The sequence below is a fragment of the Lactuca serriola genome, chromosome 6, assembly GCF_051521515.1.
Source record: "Lactuca serriola cultivar US96UC23 chromosome 6, Lser_US96UC23_V15, whole genome shotgun sequence".
Lineage (NCBI taxonomy): Eukaryota > Viridiplantae > Streptophyta > Magnoliopsida > Asterales > Asteraceae > Lactuca > Lactuca serriola.
Window position 1 is genome coordinate 192988815 of NC_136413.1, and position 19350 is coordinate 193008164.

General features: G+C 35.5%; 1 long non-coding RNA gene and 1 pseudogene across 1 annotated transcript; one reads left to right on the forward strand and one right to left on the reverse strand.

Annotated features, from left to right (window-relative positions):
- Positions 1 to 4078: 4078 nt before the first annotated feature.
- Positions 4079 to 6425, reverse strand: LOC145057670 (uncharacterized). The gene is made up of 3 exons (XR_013686159.1): positions 6100 to 6425; positions 5140 to 5201; positions 4079 to 4302 (listed from the first exon to the last, which is right to left on the reverse strand). It is a non-coding gene; the product is annotated as an uncharacterized LOC145057670 (long non-coding RNA).
- A 7387-nt stretch (positions 6426 to 13812) lies between these two features.
- On the forward strand, positions 13813 to 15664 carry LOC145059328 (protein JINGUBANG pseudogene; annotated as a pseudogene).
- The last annotated feature ends 3686 nt before the right edge of the window (positions 15665 to 19350 follow it).

The window sequence follows — 19350 nt, forward strand, 5'->3', positions numbered from 1 at the left end:
TTAGGTATATAACAACTACATATTCACTTTTCCTGTATGTATATATATATATATTATATATATATATATATATATATATATATATATATATATATATATATATATATATATATATATATAGACACACACACACACACAAACATACTAGCCGTTTACCCGTGTTAAGCGACGAGTGTAAATAGTTTTTTCAAAAATTAGTTTCTAAAGGCGATTCGTTTTTTTTTTTTTTTTTTTTTTTGCGCAAATACTTTACTACTACTGAACAATTATCAATAAGAGTTATGTTAGTAACTACGAAATCAGTAAGAATAAAAAAAGAAGAGTTCAGACTGTTTACAAATGTGTACGAGTACATGATTGATTGTATATTATTAATCGTATAACACTTCTTTATACACCAGATTTGATTTATAAACTTCACTACCATTGAATTGATTGTTAGACTTCACTAATATTTTTGTATTGGTACGTGATATCCCTCTGGATAATGCCAGATAAAGTTGTCAATGCAAGAAAACCAATTTTGTAGTATAGATATATACACTTGGAATTGTTTGTCCATGAGCTTTATTGATTGTCATTGTGAATCATAATTGAATTGGAAATTGTTTTCGCTTCAGCTAGAAGAGAAACATGTCATCTTCAGATGGAAATAGAGGGATCATTGGCAAAAATACCCTCTTTCTAACATGTTTACCAACAACTATTTCATGCATCAATAACATTGTGGTGAAAACTTTTACATATCGATCGAGTGCCATTATACAATAGTATTATCAGGCATCCAAATTTAAGTCGTAGGTTACTATGGAGGTAAATCAGTAACACTATGTGTATTCAAGAATTCCACAAGAGAGAATTTATTTATATCGTCTATGGCTTCATCAAAACTTATAGTAAATTCTCTCTTTTCCATTGAATCGACCGATCAAATAGTTATTAATCTCATCGACACTATCATTTCTTGTGGATAAGATTGCATGTGGAATAATATAACTTGATTCAAATCTATAAATTTCCAAGGATGGAAAGATTGCATCAATCAAAGCATTCAATGACTTTTCTTTTACAGTGAAGGGAATCACCATATCATCAGGGATGCGAATAAAATTTCCGTACACTGTTACTTCAACTCCATCACCGACACATAATAGAAAGTCTGAGAACCATGATTGATTACCACTCTCATAATTTTTAAGGGATAAAACTGGTAATATTAATATCCTTAGTTAAAAAATGAAACCGATGAATGGCCTAAAAGTTGCACGTGACATAAAGAGTTGTTTATGTCACTGCATATGTTATATTCGACAATTTATTTTTTCAGCTAACATCAAATAATTTTTTTGTCGGTGAATTGATTTTATTTCGATAACATAACATATAATGGATTTCTGAATAATTGGTCGCACCACCATCCTGAGTTGAGACCTATAAAATTGTGAGTTGAGACCTATAAAATTGTAAATTAATATTTATACTATTTTATATTTTCATTGGTTTTGTCATACCATATCAAATTCACAATTTGTAAACCTTATAGATTTTTTGTAACCCATTAAAAGGGTTGTAGGATGATCATATTTGTAAAATTCAATTTCAATGTTTACAAAATTATGATTATTAACGTGTTGTGTCGCTCTTATAAGTTTGGATATCATTGACTATAACCCAATTTAAGCTTTCTTTTTGTTTTACGAGTTGTCCTTTAATTAATAGTTTAAGTAACCATGTAACGCCCCATTTCTGGTATGTAATTTAAATATAGTATTTTCCTTTCGTAAGAGGAACTCGACGAGTCTGCAGCCCGACTCGACGAGTAGAGAAGGGATTTGCACGTGTTTTTGGTGGGCGACTCGACGAGTCCGTTTCCCGAACTCGGCGAGTCCGCCAGTCTGGATGAAAGCCTAAATCCCAGGTTTTGTACCCTATTTAAACGTCATTATAGCCTCCCATCCCAGCCTCCAGCACCTCCAGAGCATTTCTCTGTAAACCCTAGTCCCCATTGTTGAGCTTGAGTGTTTTGTGCTAGCTTGGAAGTTGTAGAAGAAAAGAAAGGAAAGAAGATCAATAGAAGAGAAAAGGAGATCCATAATCTAGCTTCCATTTGCTACATATTCTGGTAATAAAGTTATTACATTGCTCATTCTTCCATTAAACCCTCTTTTATGCTTGTTTATGGTTCTCTTGGAACTTTATATGATTCAAAATCAAGAACTGAACTCTCCTTAGGATGGAAACCATAGATCTGGATGTTATTGAGCTCTAGGAGCTCAATGTAGCTACCTTTATGCAGATATAGCCTTGTTCCAAACCCTAAGTGCTTATTGTTGGATGATTTTGGTGTTTAAGCCCCCATTCTCTTGTGCATGCACGTAAATTTGGAAACTTTACGTGTAAAACCAACCCTAGAAGCCCAGATCTATGAACTGGATGCACTGAAATCGACTAGAATCAACTGTATAGTAATGGCATGCATGAGACTTGGCGAGTCCAAGGCAATCTGCTTGCCTCAAGAACAGACTCGACGATTTGTTCATACAACTCGGCGAGTCACAATTTGGACGTGTTCATACGATGAAGGAGAACTCGACGAGTTGTTCATACAACTCGGCGAGTCAGATGAAGTTAGACTCAATGTTAGTATCAGAGAAGAACTCGTCGAGTCTTTGCCAGACTCGACGAGTTGAAGCGGGTAGAGTATTAGAAAGGATGTTAGGGATTTGGCGAGTTGGCGGCCCAACTCGGCGAGTCAGGTTAACTGAAAGTTGACTTTGACCAGGGGTAAAATAGTCATTTTACCCTGAGAGTAGTTATCAGTATCTGATTTAGTGTTTATGGGATTTGTAGCCAGGGAGTTCCGGAGCAGCAGTCAGCCAGTTTCAGATATAACATCTCAACAGCTAGCGTTACGAGGTGAGTTTCCTCCCAGTAGGAACGGGTTTACTGCCACAATGTCGGCCCGTTTAGTTAGCAGTAATTCCAGACTTCAGTCCGATGTAGTAGTTCAGTGTTCTTTATGTCTTGGTGATTCAAGCATGTCTTTGTATTATGTGTTCCGGACTTCGGTCCAATGTAGTATGCAGTATATGTGTTTATGATAGTAGTTATGATTATGCTATGCTATGTTCAGTCAGTTTCCGAACTTCGGTCTGATGCAGAGGACAAGACCTTGGTTAGTTCCGGACTTCGTTCCGATATAGTTTTCGGACTTCAGTCCGATGCAGAGGGCAAGGCCCTGGTTAGTTCCGGACTTCGGTCCAATGCAGTTTCCGGACTCCGGTCTGATATAGTGGGTAAGGCCCGATAGTTGCTTTATATGTTATTGTATGGTATGTGGTAGCTTGGGGGAGCTCACTAAGCTTTGTGCTTACGGTTTCAGTTTTTGGTTTCAGGTACTTCCGCTAGTAAGGGGAAGAGCTCGGGATGATGGCATGACACCCACCACAGCTTCAGTTTATCCTGGGAGTTTATTTTGATATTTTTTGATATGTTTTGACAACAGTGGAATTGATACATTCGCTTTTACATTTTGAGATATGTGATTCGTAGTTTTATTAAACGTTAGATGATTTTATGATTTGATAATGTTTTAAAAACAAAATTTTTGGGTTGTATTTTTGGGACGTTTCAAAACAATTATTATTCTTTTAAATATCAAACTACTCAAATTTTAAATTAATATCATTTCTATAAAAAATTGTTTTTTCATGTTCCATATGCATGGTAAACTGTTTTTATAAACTACACATTAATTCTTATATTTACATTTAGATCGTCATATGAATTTAGTTGCCTTGTAACTCTTTATTGAATGATTGTTATTAAGCTTGTATTAATGGATGAAGAAGCCTAACTTGGACTCATTACAATTTAAGCAAAGATACATTGCATGATCAAATATTAAAATTAGTATATTGGCATTACTTCATCTATTTATGTCAAATGGGATTTAAAATTATATTTGAATTTCAAAATATATTTTTTTTAAAACAAAATGAAGATTTGCTTCAGCTTTTTAAAGTGAATTTTAAAAGCACTTAAGAAAAGGAAATGGGAAATGCAAGAAGCAAAACAATTAAAGTTGTAACCTTCCATTGATATGCTATAATAATGCAAATACTTTTGAATTTCAACCAAAATTTGTGGGTTAAAAACTAAAACACCAGTAAGAAACATAATATACAATTTATGAATAAAACTAAAATAATTATGCATTTAACCCCTATAACTTGTTCAATCATTCCCTAAAAGCCTTCGAATTTATTAAAATGCAATACTAGGGATGTCCTTCCAAAAATTCTGCAATTGAAAACAAATGAGTGAGTAAGCATGATACATGTAAGGGCCGTATGGTAAAATTATTAAGTTGAGAAGAGCAAAACACCACTTATTACTCTCTTAGGGACATATTGGTCTTTTTTTTCTTCTTTAGCTTTCTTTTCTTTGAAGTGCCTTATATTAAAGTTCTTACCGTTTAACTTCCATAAGATATCTATATATAAGAAAAAAATGAAACATAAACTTGATGCAACATGTAGTCAGGCTTTTAACTAAAAAAATATTTACAATTTTATATTTTTTTATACAATTATAACACAGACTCGAACTCTACTTGGTACACGACCATATTTTTCACCCTAGAAAGTAAGAAAAGAAGACATGTTCATTTTTTCACCCCCACAAAGGTTATATATCTATGTATTTTAAGCACTTGGTTGCTATATCTCTACACTGGCATAGTATTCTACATGAGAAATAAATTAAGATACAAGCAGGGTGACCCATAAAATTTTCGTGATGGGCAGATGGAAATATAATGTAAGCAAAAAGGAAGTGAGATATTACATTATGTATGTGTGGATAAGGATAATCTTCACCAAACTTGTCTTGTTAGTTGATCACTTTCGAATGTTGATAAACAAATTCAAACTTTTCTCACCAATAAAAAATCTTTTTATTTTCCATATCATCTTAATCAATTAAAAAAATGTATGAAACGATCTTTGAAAACAAACATAAATGGTGAAAAAATATACACACAAATATATAGCATACACACAGATATAAAGAAAGAACCAAAGTGGCAGTGGTGGTGGTTAAACAAAAAGAAAGAGATGGATATATTTTTTTTTTTACCTTGGAAAGCCTTTCTACCAGTGAGGAGAAGGTCGGCTTAGACAACAACAAAAATGACACCCCTGAAAATTAAATGAGATAAAGAATTAACAAATTAGCTCATCGAAATTATCTTGAACCATATTCTGTTAATAAAAATGAAAGGGTAAACTGGTGGGTGTAGGGATTTTCAGAGAGAGGGATGATTATTTAGAGGGTGTTTGGCTAAGCTTATTTAAAAATGCTTTTAACTTTTTAAGTTATAGCTTATTAACTTATATAGGAGGCAATGACAGGAGCAACAACAATTGATAGAATAGAGGTGTATGTGATATGTGTTACTGTAAAATGTTTATCAGGTTAAGGGGTATATTGGTCAATTCCTTTAAATGGTTTTGATAAGCAAGGATATCCAACTTATCAAAAGACTTGTTATTAAACAAGTTCTTAACCTTGTTTAGATGGTTTATTCAGTATAACAGAAAACTGCAAATATTATTGATAGTAGAGGAGATGTGACTGTCGATTACGCATATTTATGTTGAGATGAATTTCAATTCAATTAGATTAGATAAACACAAAAGAACATATAAATCAAAAAGGGAGAGGAGGGATTGCGACTAAACCGGCAAAGGGTAAATGGATTTCAACTTGTGATGATTGAGGAACACGAAAATCCCCCTTTTCTTCAAGCTATTCAAAAACAAAAATTAAATACGAGGATAACCATATAAAATGAAGGAGAGCCAATCAGAAACACAACACGATGATGACATAACCCAAGAACATAAAAATTGATTAATATAATACCATCGTTCCAAACCCTCGTTCCCGGAAGTTGGAAAAAGAAAGAAAGTTAAAATTAGAGAAGTGAATGAAGTAGAGACCAAGATAAAAGATAAAGGAGCAGAGAGAAACTTGAATACTTCTTACAAATATGAAAATTTGAACAATAAGAGAAAAAGCGCATGTATTTTTTACCTTCAAATGCTATATTCTTGAGATAAAAAGGCGGCGATATAAAATAGTGGGGAAAGAGAAGAATAGTGGGTTGTTTGTAGTGGTGGATGATTGAGAGCGGTGACTGATTCAAGCCAGAACACATGGCTGCTTCGAACCTGTAAACACAAAACAAACAAACAAACACACACACACAAAGATTGAAGAAGACTGAGATGCTATATAATATGGATTTAACTGATTCAATTAGTTTTGACCAATTCAATTGGTTGAATTTGAGGAATGCGGGCTCAACTTTAACTGACTCACTTATTGACCAGATAACATCTGATTTTTCTGCATAAAGTTGTTTTAAATGGTGCTTTAAGGGGCATACCTCTTAAAATTCAGCATTTGAGGCTAAATGCTTATTAAGGTATATATATATATATATATATATATATATATATATATATATATATATATATATATATATATATATATATATATATATATATATATATATATATATATATATATGAACTCACAAAATATACAATTTCATCTTATATAAGCAACTCTTATCCCACCCCGTCGATCCTTACAACGACACGATCCATACTCTTAGATCTAAAATTAACCTCTTTACTTAATCCATACTCCCGGATTAAGTATGTCTAATCCATACTCTCATATCAATAACTGTGCCCATTCCATACACTCCGACTAGGGACAATTGACTATGTCTCAATCCATGCTCCCAGATTAATGACAAATAACCATGTCCTCTCCATACTCTTGGACTAAGGACGAATGACTAAGTCTAATCTATGCTATCGGATCAATGACAAGTTTTAAAGTTCTACCCTTCGTGTATATCTCACTCGTACTCATAAGGAGATACTACCCAATATTCCTCTTAATTAATTTAGGTTTACTATGTATCCTAAATCATCATATATTATCAGATATGTTCTTAACACGTATTTCAGGCAATAACAAATATTTCACACACAAACATATATTTAATACCTTAATCAATACTTGTATTAAAATCATGTTCATGAAAGGGACTATGCACTCGCCTATTAAAGTGATGATTCCCAACTCGGGTAGCGCTTCGCTTCTAACGATTGTATTTTCCTTCGACAAAACCTAGTATTATTACCACTAGATTTTAATCTAAAATTTATCGCGACTATTTATGAGCCATATTGTTTTATAAGTGTTAAAACAATACTTTTCAACCACTATGTATAGACACAGGCCATACATGAAACACCGGAGGGAAGGACCATTTTGGCATTATAGCGCTTTTGAAATCCAACAACCATATGCGGCCCTTCAAACCGGATTCCCCATACCGCAAGTAGTTAAAAGATATTATAATAACAATTTGTATATTATATTTTATATTGTTTATAATTTCCTAATAACGATATTGAACTTAAACATAAGCTATACTTAAAGAAGTGTAAGCATAACTCACTTACAATGGAGTTTAGCGAAGAATCGAGCTCTGCGTGGACAGAACTTTTGAGCTGAAAGCTCTTCTTATTGGATCCTTCTGGTGCTTAGAGACTCATTACTAACTCCTAGGAAAGGCTAGAGAAAATCCTTGCGGCTTTGGGTGTGTTTGGGAGAGAGTTGGTTGAGAAAGTGTGGAGAAACGAGTGAAAAACGAGCTCTATTTATCGGTTGTCAGCATCGAGTACGCGGGCGTACTCAAGAATTAAGTTGGGTGTAATGGCCAAAACATTAATACGTTGGGCATACTTCGAGTTACCCTGGGCGTACTCCGTCTAGGTGTCGCAATCTCGTTTCAAGCCATGGTGAGGAAGCAGTGGCTCAGATCGCGTTACGTGTCGCTTGCTGGTTACCCAAAAAACTAATTATCTTCTAAAATTCGTAACTTTTGCATACGAGCACTTTTTTTGATGTTCTTTACATCAACGCATAGGTATCAATGGCATCTATAACTTTCGTTTAGACTCCATCAGCTAATTTTGAATTTATTTTTAAAGTTATATTTTAATAGACTTAGACAGTTAAAAATCCGTCAAAAATTCATAACTTTTTCATCCGACACCCGTTTTTGACTGTCTTTATGTAGTTGAGCTCTTATTAAAGAGATATTCGTTTCTCATTTAGGTTGTGTCGGCTAAAAATCGATCGATCTAAAATTCGATTTCCGGGCTGTGCACTGCTATGCTAAATCTTAGAAAAATCATAACTTCCTCATACGAAGTCATATTTAGACGTTCTTTTTGTGTACGTTCTCGGTTTAGCATACACTAAATTTTTTTAGATCTATAAGGCCAAAAAGTATTTTATCCCAAATTCACTTTTTACGATTCACGGTGTCATGTTGGTTTTGCCGTAAAACTTCGACGAGCCATAACTTCTTCGTTATAACTCGGATTTCGACGTTCTTTATATTTATCGAACCCCTGTGACATATACTATAACTTAGTTAAGATGATTTACTCTAAATAAACTTCTATCAAAAAGTCATTTTTGATTGTTATTGTCTCTAAAATGACTAGCCCAAATCTGCGGGTGTTACACATCACCATGAACTCGTAATGACCATAACAAGTTCGGAAGGCCGTTTTCTGCATATCCTCGTCTCTGAACCTCATCTGATGATAACCTAAACGCAGATCAATCTTGGAAAACACAATGCGCCCTGAAGCTGGTCAAACAAATCACCGATCCTCGGGAGTGGATAACGATTCTTCACCCCTTACTTGAGCTCGGCTAATTACATGCATCACACACCCTTTTCTTTTATAAAAAAACCTTTTTGGAAGTCATTTTCTTTTGAAAATTTACTAATTCCTCAATTTGCATCCAACCACACCTGAGGGTGTGTCCAAAATCCCTCAAACCAAGGCTTTGATACCAACTTGTAACGTCCTAAAAATTCATAATAAAATTTCATTTTTATTTAATCAGACCGTTCATTCATTTTCTTTAAAAGTTACTCAAGTAAGAGTTTTCTCAAACATCAGAGTAAAAATCACAAATAGTCAATGCAGAATAAACTCTAGTGGATGCAGTGCGATCACGTTATGCCCTTCCCTCTAGAACCAGAAGTACCTGAAAAAATAAACATGAAATGATAAGCACAAAACATAGTAATTTCCTCAAAATACCACATACCATACATACATTGAGCCCCGCTCGACATTGATCGGGCCCCGCCCGATATTCATCGGTCCCTGCCTTGTATTCATCGGGCCCCCTACTAACAGGCGCCACCCGAAATACATAACATGTAAGAGTCTCAAAGATAGCTAGCATCCTACAAACATAATCCAGTGAGCCGACATTGGTGCCTTCGACCCCCGATGCTATGTGCCACATATACATATATACTAGGTAAGTCCTTAGCTTTTCTTCCAAATCTAGGAGTTTCACCAAAAGTCAACTCAAGTCAAAAAGTCAATGGTCAAAGTTAATGGTAAACATTGACTTTAATCAACTGCCATGTCGTGGCCATCCATGACTACACCATGGCCCTCATTCAATAAAACATGTGGCATCTCCCAATCATCATGACATAGCGAACTAAGGCCATGCCGTGAGCACTGGGTTTCTAACAACTTAATGGGTTAAGTTGTTCCTTCAATCCCAGGAGCTCCGAAGCTCATATTTGGTGATTCCCATGCTCTAGATGGATAAACTTTCCAACTTTATCCATTAGGACACCCAAAGAGATAAAGATCTCAAACCTTAGGTCGAAATAAAGCAAAATACAACAAGGACTTAACCATTAATCCCTTAATTCGAAAAGCCCATAACCAAACCACTCTAGAAGAGTTTCGAGTACCAGATCTAGCATAAAAGTGGGTGCTTTATAGACATGCATGTCCAATGCATGTCTAGAATCCATTTTAGGTCAAAATTAGCTAAAAGTGACCAAAAACTCATGTAAGATCAAGAACCTTAACCAAACTCTAGATCTACAAGATATATTGTTCATAGGACTCACGAGAGTTATAAAGTTGCAACCTTTATCACTTCAAACCCAACAACCATTTCTTCTGGACCAAAATATGCTAAGAAACTAGATCTACAACCAAACAATTATCAAGATGGAAACATGAGGACTTACAAATGGTCCAGAGGGTGATTCCGAAGATGGAGATGAGTTGTTGCTTGATCCTTGGGCTAACACCTTTTTCTTGTTCCTTCAAAATGCAACAAAACACCACAAAGAGCTCATCACTCAACAATGAATGCTAGGGTTAGGGGTTCTGAGCTTGGGAGGGTGATGGAGGCATAATGATCATGAATATCGATGAAAGCGAATATGGATGAAAAATAGGGATGCTAGGGTTAGGGGTTCTAAGATTATAGATAGTAAAAGTAAAGTATATTGCGAATATGGATGAAAAATAAAGTATGTTGCTATTGAAGATATTATAGGCAAAGTACATTGCTATTATGGTTGAAAATTAAAGTATGTTAGTATTAGAGATACTAAGGGAAAGTACATTACTATTATGGATGAAAATTAAATTATTTACAATTATAGAAAACAAGGTAAAGTGCATTGCTAATATGGATTGCAAATGAAAATATAATGCAATAATAAGGATAAAAACAAAAATATGTTGCTATTATAGACAGTAAAAGTAAGGTACATTGCTAATATGGATGAAAAATAAATTATGTTGATATTATGGATATTAAAGGAAAAGTACATTGGTATTATGATTGAAAATTAACTTATGTTGCTAACTTGCTATTATGGATAGTAAGGTTAAAGTACATTGCTAATATGTATTATAAATATAACATATAGTGTTATAATAGATAAATGGTAAAGTGTGTTGCTAATATATATAGTAAAAGTAAGGAGCATTACTAATATGGATGAAAAATAAAGTATAATATTGCTATCATGAATCGTAAATGTAAAGTACGATGCTATAATGGATAAAAAGTAAATTATGTTTTTATTATGTAAAAAAGTACAATTGATTTATATAATTGATAAGAAGTAAAGATGTTGTCATTATGGTTCGATTGGTAATAGATGTTGTCATTATGGATCGATTGGTAATATTTTTTTTATAATAAAGCAAATTATACCCCTATTTTGGTTTAAAAGTGAGGTAGATTTACTAACTATTTATATTTACCTAACCATTTTTTACGTACAAAGTTGTGAGAACAAGTTCCAAGCTTGGAACAAACCATCCAACAAACTCAACTTGGTATGGAAAATGAGATAGAATGCAGACAAACTCAGCAAAATTTGCAAATGCACCAATAACAAGCTCAACTAGATAAGAGTCTTACTCAAATTAGAGAACAATTGATGACCTTTATGCGATAATTCAACTCATCTGGTAATCCACCAAATAATTCTTAGTTTTATGTTTTTAAACACTTAGTTAAACATTTTTCATTGAATTTGGCATTTATAATCTATTAGACAACTTTTATTGTATTTTCTATTAGTTTTGTGGTTGAAAATGAATATTATTATATGTTTAACGTATTGAGTTTTTTTTTTCTGCATTTTGAGTAGAAAACTTCGGATATATTTTCTTAAAAAAAAACTATTGTTAAAAAGTCAGTTTAGTTGCTAAACTGGTTGAAATCCGACACTAAAAACTGAAAAAAGTCCTTCAAAAATCTGTAGGAAAATTCAATATTTGTCAACCTAGATTACACATGATGGAGATAGTCAAAGGCGATCTAAATAACTCAGTTGTAAATGGTCAAATGTAGCCAAATCAGGTTCTTTGGTAATCTATTGATAATAAGTCCACTGGTGATCTATGTATGTCGGTAAATTTTTGACGAAAAATTTTGTCTGTAGTTCCTAAGAAAATTCATTGAAAAAACCATTTATTGACAGATTTCTGATGAAAATATTCATTGGAAATGAGCTCTTTATTTAGTAGTGGAAAACCCTAAAATGTTCTTCAAAATAGTTTCTCAACCAAGGAAAACACACTCAGAACAAGAAATACATCGATGAGTTTTGAATCACATGATACTAGTTAGAGCCAAGGAAAACCATAATTAATGTCACTGTTGCCCGTCATACTGTCTCAAATTGGTTTAAAAACTCCCAGAAAATGACTTACAAGCCCAACTAAGTTTTCAAAACGTTCAAAAAACCTTAATCATATTTTGTCTGTTCAAGAAACCCTAATGAACATAACCTTTTGTCTACAAAAACCCAACGAAGTTTTCAAACCGTTCAAAAAATACAAATCATTTTTTGTCTGTTCAAAATGTTAAATTCTTTGAGTTTTTTTGAACAGACAAAATATGATTGAGGTTTCTTGAACGGTTTTAAAACTTCGTTGGTCTTATAAGTCATTTTCCCAATATGATAACTTCCATAGAATTGAATAAAAATGTAACATAGTTGAGTTTTTTTTAGACAAATCTTAAATTTGTTGGGTTTTTCTGAACAAACATAGCATGATTGTGGTTTTTTGAACTGTTTGGAAACTTCGTTGGCCTCATAATTCATTTCTCTAAAAACTCCTCGAGTTATTGTTTTCTGGCTCTAGCAGTATAAGGTGCAATTTGTGGGGTTTAAAAGATCCATGGAGATTTTGAAGGGGTAAATAAGTTATCCTTTCCATGTCATAAGCCACATGCCAATAACTTTTTTCTTAGATTCCAATTCAAGAAACGAGGTTGCATCCTCTACTTCATGCATGTATATTTTCTCATCTATTCCATAAAGAACTTGTCACCATTACAATCAAATTTCAAATTTTCAAAAGGAAGCTTCTTTCCCCAACCAACAACAGAAACTACTCCTTCCTCTTACCAAATTCACCATAGTTAAACACGAATCTCTCCCCGCTGTCAACACCAACTTCCCAGATGGATGAACAAACATATCGTTAACATCCTTTTTATGTATCTTCAATGTCTTTATGTGAATGAAAGGGCCGATGTCATAGAACGAAATGTTACTGTCGTCTTAGGTGCAGAACACGTTAAAAGGAAGAGAAGACATGGATAGTTAGGTATTTCTTGAATCATTCTTATCCATCACATAGTTTCTTTATTTTGGTGTAAGTGGGGAAATTTTCCAATCCTTGATTAATGGAAAACGATTGTTTCTGAAATTGATAAATCAAGGCTCCTTTAGCTTGTTCATACCTTTGATTTTTTTTAGACAAGATTTCTTTGGTTGTTGATAGAAACAAGATACTCTCGACAATGTCTATGGACATTGAATTCAGTAACCAACTAATTAATAACAATAGTGTTTCTCTGTTCCAATTTTGAAATAGATTAGAATCATAGTAGGCTTTTTCATAGAACCGTTAATAAAAACCGATTTTGTTCTTACATGAAATTAAGAGTGAGAGATTCTCTTCCATGCCGCAAAGCCTATTCCATCAAACACCTTCGATACCAAGATCGTGCAGGGATTATCTTATGATTACACATGGGCAACCACATATTCAATTACCACCACATCAACTATGATATGAGTGTCATATGCAATGTGCTTCAAATATAGTTATGACATACTATGTCGGTTGTTTTAGATAAAGGTGAAAAAAAAACATGTCGGGTCAACATCCACTTTATAGAAAAAAATACTTTTTAAACCGATTTCAAAAAGTTCAATGGACGATATTTTCATTAACCCTTAATACAAATGTATATAAGTTGTATCTAACAATTTCTATTTCATTAGATTCTTTTCTCAAATTCAAGGAGCCCCGGAATTCTCTATTCACCAAACGTTAGATAATGTTTTAGCTCCTAAAATTATCACATGTCATCATATTCCCATCCATTGTAAGAAGCAAGTGTACGTACGTATACATGCCAAAAAAACCTTCCATCTCTTTCCTGGCCACCGGTTCCATCTTTCCTATTGCATTTGTTCAGTTTTGTTCATCGTTTCGATTTCCATTGTTAGAATTCAAAAACCTGAATCTTCATAAATCGATAAAAGAAATCATAGTCATAATTCACAGATAATGAAAGAACAGAAAACAAGTTATGGAGTTGGAGGTACGGGAGGGTTACCTAAACAAAGGACGCTTTCTGATCCAAACCTCTCGTTCTCATTTTCAGACACGGATGAAGAACTCAACAGCCGGCGTAGCGACTTTTCCGGCTATGATGCCCAGCGAACAAGCATTGAGGGCTCACCAATGATGAAGTCACCCTGGAACCAGGGTACTCCTTTCCTTCCATCTGCATGGTCAAGCTCTAACATTGATGATCCAAATTGTCCTAAAAATGGTCTTGTTGGCTCCTTGGTACGTGAAGAAGGCCATATTTATTCACTCGCAGCCTGTGATGATCTTCTTTACACAGGTTCCGACAGCAAGAATGTCCGTGTATGGAAGAACATGAACGAGTTTGCAGCTTTTAAATCCAACAGTGGATTGGTGAAGGCGATTATCATATCCAATGGAAAGATTTTCACCGGACATCAAGATGGAAAAGTTCGTGTATGGAAACCAAGCCGTAGGAAGCCAACCCTTTACAATCGTGTAGGCACCTACCCATCGTTCTTTGCGATCCTTAAAAGTTCAGTAAACCCATGGCACACTGCAGTTTGGGTCAAACACTGTGATGCCATTTCGTGTCTTAGCATGAATGAAGAAGCAGGGTTGCTTTATTCAGGGTCATGGGATAGGACCTTTAAAGTATGGAAAACGTCAAACTCAAGATGTTTACAGACCGTGAAGGCGCATGATGATGCAGTGAACTCTGTTATCTCCACCGTAGAAGGGTATGTGTTCACGGGATCTGCAGATGGGTCCGTGAAGGTCTGGAAACGTGAAGGGAAAGGAAGATCGATGAAGCATATCTTCGTGAAGACTCTATTTAATCAAGATAGTGCTGTGACGGCATTGACAGCGTCTAGTACAGGCTCGTTTGTGTATTGCGGGACATCGGACGGAATAGTGAACTTCTGGGAAGGAGGAAACGAGTTGGCTCATGGTGGCGTCCTCAATGGACACAAGTTAGCGGTTCTGTGTCTTTCGGCTGCTGGTAATCTGGTGTTCAGTGGATCAGCTGATAAAATGATATGTGTATGGAGGAGTGAGGGGATTATCCATACATGCTTGTCGGTGCTGACTGGCCATTCTGGACCGGTGAAGTGTCTGGCGGTGGTGCGGGAGGCGGAGTCAGACGGCGGTAAGGGAAGATGGAAGGTTTATAGTGGCAGTTTGGATAAATCGGTCAAAGTTTGGAGTGTGTCAGAGCTTGCACCTGACATGCAAACATTGGCTCTCATGAATGGAGACGTTTCATTGGATCATATACCATCGGCAAAGTATTGAGTGTTGTATTTTTTGTTTTCATGGGGTTCCGTTGTGTTAAGTCATTAAGTGTTTAAGTGGTTAATCTCCATACATGAATTTCAACGTAAGAGAATACCCTGGGGTTATATGCAAGGAGGAAACAAAATGATTAATCGAGGATTTTGGATTCTTTGCTGGTGAAAAGAATTACAAATTAGAGAGTAGAAAGCTTTAGCAAGAGTGAATGTATTCTATTTCTCATGAATTAAAAACGTATAGCTTGGACTTGTATCTATATACAATATGTATTATTATAATGTGAACAATAATAGAAAACTAGCTCAACCATATAACCCCATGCCTTGCTAACTAAGGCTGTTCAAAAAAATCCGATATCCGATATCCGATCCGAAAATTTAAAACTCCGATATGATATTATCTGAAAATTTCGGATATCCGAAATTCGGATTCGGATACGGATATTGATTTCAATAAATTTCGGATAGTTCGGATATCCGATATCCGAAAATTATTTTTTAATTATATATATTTTTAATTTAATTTAAAGTAATATTTAAAAAGGAGGGACTAAATAGACTAGAGCTTCGGTGCAAAAATTCATACTGAATCCATTACTACCTCTTATCATTTTCAATTCACTACACATATTTTAAAAGTAAGTTTTAATTCACAAATCGTAGCTTTGTTATATATTCAATTTATTTGTAAGCATTTTAAAAGTGGTTTTTCATTGACTACATGAAGTTTATTTAGTGAAAGGTAGGAAATGTTTGAAAATTAACCAAAATTGTTTGGAAACGATTGGAAGCTTTGTAGTGATAAATGGATCTTTGGATACTATGCATTAATGATGAAGAAAAACATTAACATTTTATGTGTATAGTATTTTTGAGTTTATATACTGTTTAAGTTCATACAATTAGTCTACTTTATGCTAAAAGGTTTATTTATAGTTGGTTTATTGGTTGAGAAATAATAGCAAGATAAAATTTTCGGATATCCGTACACCTATCCGAATCCGTATCCGAAATTTCGGATACGGATACGGATATCAATATCTAGTATCCGAATTTTCGGATATCCGCATTTGAACACCCCTATTGCTAACTTGTAATGTAACACGGTACGTCGGAAACAAGTTGTCGCACTAGAAAATCAATTCATAGATAACGGGAGCTATTTAATCATATTTAATCCTAATTTTTAGAAAATCAATTACATTCAACAATACCCACAACGTATTAAACACCAATTTAATCATAGTTATCATTTTATTCCTTCTATCCATTCAACTTTACTCTATGTAATCATATATAACTTATTCAACTCATATTTAATCATAATCATCATCTTATTCAACCAAGGTTCTAAATAACGTAATCTTCTTCTTCTTCTGTCGCCGTTCTCAGCCGCGCATGGCAGCGCTGCTGCTCTTGTTCCGTTCGCCTTTTCCCTTCTGTTTCTTCTCTACAGCAGGTAACCGGCGTCCGCCGCCTGCCGTCTCGTGGGTTAACGAGCTCATTGTGTTTTCTGTGAAATGGTGGTAGTGTTCGTGGCTTGCGATGTGGATGTGCGTATGTGTAGGCTTTCTGTCGATTAGGAGTCGTGAATAACCACCATGGCAGCCGGCCATGGTGGCTGTCGCCATCAACACCACCATTTGTCACTGATATTGCCGTCATTCATGCTACTGCCATCGCTAAACGCCACCAGGTGGGTGGCTAGGTCCATTTTGCAAACAAAAAACGTGTGTGTGTGTTTCTACTATGAGTGTGTGTGGTGTGTAGGGTTATTTGGCCGGAATTCGCGAGAAAAGCCACCACCACCACCGTGAGGTGGTGGCTGCCGCCTTGTACCACTACCGGCCACCACAAGGGTGGTTGTGTGTGTGTGTGTGTGGGGGGGGGGGGTTAACTTATTGGGTGTGTTTATTTTATGGAAATTATGTTGTATTATTGTAATTGGTGACCAGAATAATCAAGAAATTCATAACCACCACTGTAATGTGGTGGTTACCGCCTTCTGCCGCTATGTTGGGTGGCGGTGTGCTTTTGCTTGTGTTTAGTTTGCTTTTGTGATGCTTGGACATAATTAGACTAGAACGATAACCACCACCGTGAGGTGGTGGCCGCCGCCATAAGCCGTCGTTGACCACCACTACCCGAGGTGGTAGTGGGTGGTGCCCGACTCATTTAACCCTAGTTGACCTAATGAAACCCTAAGTGGTCTATAGACTTACCCTTTGGGCCTAATTGGTGTGTTTTGGGTTGGAAACCCTAATTAGGGTTTAGAAAACACTAATCTTGGAGATTTTAATTTGGACTTATCGGGACCCATGTTTTGGGCCATTGGAATTGAATTATGAATTACACCCGATCACACCATATGATTTATCTAGTTGAGTGATGGACTTAATGGATTAAGTCCTTAATGGGTTAAGTAAGAAACACTTAACCCTAATCGTTATTTTATGTGAAAACCTTAATTTTGCATGGGCCTTGAGTTGGGCCTTACTATTAGGTTTTAGTGATTGGGCTAATGATGGGCCATCCAAGAACAAGCATATGGACTAGAATAATTATATAGGCTTTAGGGTAAGGCCCATGTGAGGGGTTTGGGCCCAATATAGAAAATTAGGCCATAGATGGGCCATAACTGGGCCTTGATGATTATGAGATGTTGGACCATTGGAATGCCAAATGTTTGGACTAGAATAAATGGTTGGGCCTTAGGGTAAGACCATGTAAGGGTTTGTGTCCAATTTGGAAAATTGGGCCACATGTTGGGCTTTGTTTCATTGTTTGACTTTTGGGCCTTTAGATTGGGCCTTGGGCTTGAATCAAGCTAAGTTGGGGGTAAAGTAGTCCTTTATCCCAAACATGACTAATTATTAATTGGGTGTTATTTTGATGTTGGCAGTTCGGGAATCTGTCATCCAACAGCTAGAGTTTTGTCTGCGGGACTGCAGCAGTGTGAAGTGAGTTATCTTCCAGTAGGAGTGGGTCGAAGGCACCAATGTCGACCCACTACTAGTTGATTATAGTAGAGATGATTTTCTTTGTGATAATTATATCGCATGCCACAATCTGTTATGCTATTTGTGCTAGTATGTTATGATATTATGTGATAGTGGTAGGAAGGGGACTAGTCCCCGGATCCGGTTGAGATAAATCGACAGGGTAGGTCAGGCACCCAGATATGCTTGAAAGTATGTTATGCTATGTTATTATATGGTAGTGGTAGGGGTGAAATAGTCCCTGCAACCAATTAAAATAAACCGGAGGGTAGTTCGGGCACTCAGATATGCCTGGCAGGGTAGGTCGAGCAATGCTTGACAGGGGTAGGTCGGGCACCCTAGTATGCCTGACGAGGGTAGGTTGAGCACCCAAATATGTTCAGCAGGGTAGGTCGGGCACCCAGATATGTTTGGCAGTATGTTTATTGTATAGTATGTGGTATGATGGAGGAACTTACTAAGCTTCGTGCTTACAGTTTTCAATTTTGGTTTCAAGTTTTCAAAGGAAAGGAGCCGGCTCGATCGCAGCGCATCACACTATGTTTTCCACATATGAGATCTTTGGGATTACACTTTGATATTGTTTTATGATAACATGTTTTGATTATTTATATACTGATTTTGACATGGGATGATATTATGAACGTTTTTATACTATTGGTCTTTATAACAACTTATTTAAAAATGAAATTTTTGGTCAAGAATTTTGGGATGTTACATGTATTGTGTTGGAGGTTTGCTGGATTGGGTAAGTTGACTTCCTGCTATTTTTGAGTGAGTGGAGGTTATTATGTGCCATTATGTATAACGAAAGTCTTCAGTAGAAATTCAGGTTTCTCTTGGGTTCCGATTGATTTGTAATGGGAGGATCATTTTGCGTACGTTATTCATTCCATGGTTAGGAATGATCGTACCTGGTGAGCAGGTTTGAGTTGTCAGCCATTGAGTGGTAGTTAGAACCCTGAGTGGGGAAGATTTGGGAATTCTCAA